Genomic DNA, 5266 nt, shown 5'->3' with positions numbered 1-5266 from the left:
GAAACCAAGGATTCAGGGCAAAAAAGCTGGGCGTGGAATGTCAACAATGACCTTTAGGAGCCCTTATATCTGAAACGTTTGAATTTTATGACTTGAGGTGAGTATATTATTTCAACTGAGTGAAATGAAAAGAAAAAGTTTCTTTCTCTGACCAGAGAAAAATATAAAATGTTTCCTTAGTTTTAAATTCATTAGATACATTTTTAAAAGAAATCATTTTTTCTTCAAAAAGTTTCCGTCTTCATTCTCTGTCCCATAAAAGATCATATACTTTTCCAGAAAAACCAAATAAACTTAGAAAAATTAAAAGACATTATTCTGCCTAACTGAAAATTTTTTCATGAAGTAAAATGAAATGAAACCACATGTGCCTATTCCTGTTTTGAAGGAATGATCTACAACTATGACATGACAGACAGTACTTGGCTTCCCAATTTCATTGCAAAATAATGGCTCTATTTACACTACATATTCAGACTTTCATATTGCCCTTCAAGGCAGAACTTTGTCTTAGCCCTGGGTTTTTGTAAATGGATAGGAATTCACCTATGGTTCTTTGTCCACTGAACTTATTTTTCAAGTTCACTTGGAACACTTGTCTGCAATATAGAGACCCATTATGGGCTAAGGTAAAAGCAGATCTGTGTTGTAGGTTGAACAAATTGCATCTACCAAATGTGTAATTGGTAGTCTATTTGTTTAGTACAATTAACACTGGTCATGACTATGGGAATGAGAGGGACATGTTGAAATTAACATAAGAAAAGTGAAGGGAAGAATTCCAAACCGGTGACCCATATATCTATTAAACTTAATGGTCTGGAACTGGCAGATAGGGTTTCTACAAATTACTAAGCTTAAAATATGTTGAGTTTGAGATGCTTCATCTCGCTCTTAGATTATAAATAGTTTTTGAACATCCATTGAGATTGTTAAGTTTTTCAGTTTCTCCCAAATATTAAATGGATATATGCCTTCCACTGTTATGATACTATCATAACTTGAAGAGTAATGAAGAAAAGAAATATCAAATGCTTAAACTTGCCATCTATTTTATAGTCTTTATTTTTGTCAGTTTCAGCAAATACCAATTTATAGGTAATCCATTTCACTTAGAACCTCATCCAGTGCCTTCCCCAACCCCACTTCAAATTATTTCAAAGCAAACTACAGTTGGCCATTTCATTCATATTTCTTAAAAATTAAGCATTATCATCAAACCCAAGATTACCTCCTTAAAATAAAAAATCCAGTTGGTTCATTTTAAAATCAAAGTCTTTTGCTGTATTCCATGTGGTTGCTCTTTTTGTTAATTTCTCTAAGTTTTAAACATACCTTACCGTGAAGACAGAACATGCACTCTTTTGATGGATTCAATGTGTAGTGTATAAGAGAAATCAAGGTTGAATGTTGTATTTTGCCTGAGAAATTGGAAGGTTGGAGTTTCCTTCAAGTGAGATGTGGAAAACTGTAGGAAGTGGGGGCAAGGGAGGGGAACCCTGCTAAGTTACTCTAGCAGGGTAACATATTTAAAATGTGACACATGGAATTAGGAAATTATGGAAAGTTTATCAGTTTCTAAAAATATCAAGGACTAGCATATGGGCTGAGGCAGGGTAGGGTAGGGTGGAAAGTAAGATTAAGAGGATCTTGGACACAACAACCATTTTATCCTAAACACAAATTAAACTTACCGAAGCTTATCACTTTGTTCCACTCCTTAGCTGCTTTTTCACAAAAAGTTACTGGTATCCAGAGAAGTGACTCAAGCACACTGACCTCACAAATATTCAAATCCATGCCTCTGCAAAGTTAGACACCTTCAGGACTGCCCCCAAAAGTTCTACATCCAATGGTGAACAGCCACATAGTGTGGCTTGTTGCTCATACCATATTCCTCTTGCTGAAATACCCTTAATATTCCTTCAAAAAACAAAGCAAAACAAAACAAAAAACCAAAAAACAACAACAACAAACAACAAAAAAAAACCAAGAACCCCCCCCCCCCCCCACTTCTCCCATGAAGCTTTACTAGAAAAAACTCCTGTTCTGTTCTTTCTGTTACTGTTCTTGGCACACTACAATTTACTTCTGAATGGTTTACTTGCCAAATAGCTGGAAAGAATATTGGTTTAAGAAAAAGCTCCAAATCAATACAGCTGTTATTGCATCTTTAAAATATCACAAATAAGTCTGAAAAATCACCCGGCATCTTGCTGTTTCCATACCTGGACAACTTAGATCTTATTCCTCAGCCTGCTGAACTGTTCATTTTTCAGAAACATATTCGCCATCCAAAAATTTTCTGATATCCTTGTTTTTAACTGTTGTGGCTTGCTGAATCAAAGCAGCTGAGTTTGATACAAGTTCAATGTCATTTTTCTTCAAGCATTAACTCATCTTTCTGGGCTTGAGATACTGAACAAGCAACACCTGGCCTCATCCAAATCCTGTGGATGTATTTTTCACCCAAGAAATTTTGGATTGCAACAAGAGAACCGTTCTCCTGAATAACAACATTGATGCAGAAGTGAGCACACACAAACCTCATCTTGTAATGGAAGCCCAGTGTAACACCCTTGACCATCTTCTGTATATGACTACAGATAGTTCAAACAGTAGCCAGGTCTTTTCTATTTCCCACGTTTGTCAACTTGGAGCCTCTTCTTTACCTTTCCAAGGAGACTGAATTCTACATTGATGTGACTGCAGTCCCTTTGCAGAGTTTCTCCGGGGGCCCTTCACAATAACAGTTCATCCCTTCAGAGTGATGTCAACATTTTCTGGAATGTCAATAGTCTAACTGCTGAGAATGGTCTTTATTCTCGCAGTAGATGAGACAAAGAGAGACCATTTTATATTCTTAATATTGAAATCCACCTATATCTCTATCAAGAATTTAATTTCAATATTCTTAAAAGTAGGTAGACATTATAAGGAATTTAGTTTACTTAAGTAATGTTAGAGCTAATTTCTTTTATTCCATAGGTGTTCATAAGTAGAATAAATTTCTATAAGAAGAAAGTTAGGAAATGTAAATTTCTGAAACTTTTCAATTAACTAATAGGCTATATATAATGTTCCATTAAGCATATTTTAATAATTATATGTAGCATCATCAATTCCCTCTCCTTGAAAAAGTGTTTTAAATTCATATACATGGCTGAGGGGGGGAATGTAAAATGGTGCAGTTGCTTTGGAAAATAGCTTGGAAGTCTTTTAAAAGGGTAAATATAGAGTTACCAACAATTCCAGCGCTAAGTATATACTCAAGAGAAGTGAAAATATCTGTGTACATGAAAATCTGTCCACGACTGTTCGTAATAGCACTACTCATAATACATAGCAGCATTATTTATAATAGTCAAGGGTGGAAGCAACATGAATGTCCATCAACTGATAAATATGGTATATCCATATAATGAAATATGATTTAGCAATAAAAAGGAATGAAGTACTGACACAAACTGCAACATGGAAGAACCTTGAAAATTTTATGCTAAGTTAAAGACTGCAATCACAAAAGACCACATATGCTATGGTTCCATTTATAGAAATGTCTAGAATAGGTAATCTATAGGGAAAGAAAGTAAATTAGTGATTGTCTTGAGCTGAGGTCCTGGGGAGTGGAAGGTCACCACTAAAGGGTGCAAGATTTCTTTTGGGGGATGATAAAAATGCTCTAAAATTAATTGTCATGACAGTCGCATGGCTCTGTGAATATGTTAAAAGATATTGAATTGTATGCTCTAATTGGGTGATTTTTATGGTATGTGAATTATATTTGAATAAAGTTGTTACAGAAAGAATGTTTTCCTTTCAGAACAAGCTTGCAAAAGATCTTTTTCAAGAACCATGGAATGCCTTAAGCAAAATAAATAAATAAAATTAATTAAATAAATAATAAAACAAATGAAGTTGACATCATACTAAATAGTATTGTTAAATATCGAAGCTTGAAAAGTAGTAAGTAGAGAGTATTAAGTCAAGAAACATTTTTAAGACCACAGAGGAAAACGCTAGAATTTCTCAGCTTGAGAAACACATACTTTTATTGAGTAGTCAAACCAAGGGAATGTTTTTAAGTTATGAATCACTTCTATACTCCACACTCTTTCCTATTAAGTAAAACATAGACAAGGAATAACATTCATATTTTTTGATGTGTGGAAAATTACTATTAAGTTAACTGTACCTCACGGCACTGTAGTGAACATAATGTTTCCAAGAGAAGTTAACTGGCTCAGAGTAGGCAGCTTAAATGAAGCAAAATGATGCAGGAGCAACAGAGTTAGATTAAGAATCAGAAGACCTATTTTTAAAACTAGCTCTCATTTCTCTGGATTATTTAAACATTTAGCCTCAATTTCTGCTGTAAAATTGTGAGGACTCCTAATTGAAAGGGTTGTTGTGAAGATCAAATTATGTATCGTATGCATATCAGAAAAAATATATTGTATGCATATAGAAAACTATAAGGTATTATAACAACTGTTAATAATAATATTAATTATTATGTCAAATTAGTTAAATATTTGTTATGATCAATTCAATATTAGATTATATTAATTAAATTAAAAAAATATTATGTGTAGTAAAATAATATTAATTGTTAATATAATAGTATTATTTATTAATGTTAGTTAATTATTATTAAATACTTAGAGAACCTAGTATCAGAATTCTAGTACAATAATCACTGGGAAGACCAGAGAGATAGAATTTGTATCTATCTATTCTATCTACCTACCTGTCATCACTAATATCTTTAAATGAAAAATATTTTGAAGAATTGACTATTCTATTTTGTAAAGAAATTATGGATATTTAATAGGATGTATTATCAAATTAACAGCAAAATCTATATATGACTCCTCCATGTTCTAATCCTAAAAACCATTATCCTGGATGCCTTCAAGAAATAATAAAAACCAGGACATCCTGAGAAATTTTCTAATTTTTTCTCACTTCTTCTAGTATTCATACTCCCATTAAATTTACATTTTTCCTCTTAAATTGCCTTTTCCTTTTGTATTTGTAAAATTTTATATTCCTATCACAAATATAATACATATTTACTGTACAAAATCCAGGAGATATAGACCAACAAAAAGAAGAAAACTGAAAATTCTTACAGTAACAGTGTGTTTGTACATAGCTCATAAGATAGCAGAATTGTGCTCTCTTTCAGTATGTTCAAATAAGCTTTTTTTTTTTTTTTTTCCTCCTGTTTTGCCTCCCTTCTCCTCTGTCCTGGCTTTAAAAA

At 32.8% G+C, this 5266-nt stretch overlaps 1 pseudogene across 1 annotated transcript; it reads right to left on the bottom strand.

Moving 5' to 3' along the window:
• Positions 1 to 2244: 2244 nt before the first annotated feature.
• Positions 2245 to 4757, bottom strand: LOC308344338 (large ribosomal subunit protein uL6-like; annotated as a pseudogene). Its single transcript has 2 exons — positions 4751 to 4757; positions 2245 to 2783 (listed from the first exon to the last, which is right to left on the bottom strand). The product of its transcript is annotated as a large ribosomal subunit protein uL6-like (transcript).
• Positions 4758 to 5266: the final 509 nt, after the last annotated feature.

The sequence above is a fragment of the Martes martes genome (assembly GCF_963455335.1).
Source record: "Martes martes genome assembly, chromosome: 6".
NCBI lineage: Eukaryota > Metazoa > Chordata > Mammalia > Carnivora > Mustelidae > Martes > Martes martes.
Note: the sequence above shows the minus strand (reverse complement) of the source record. Positions and strands in the feature narration are given on the sequence as shown.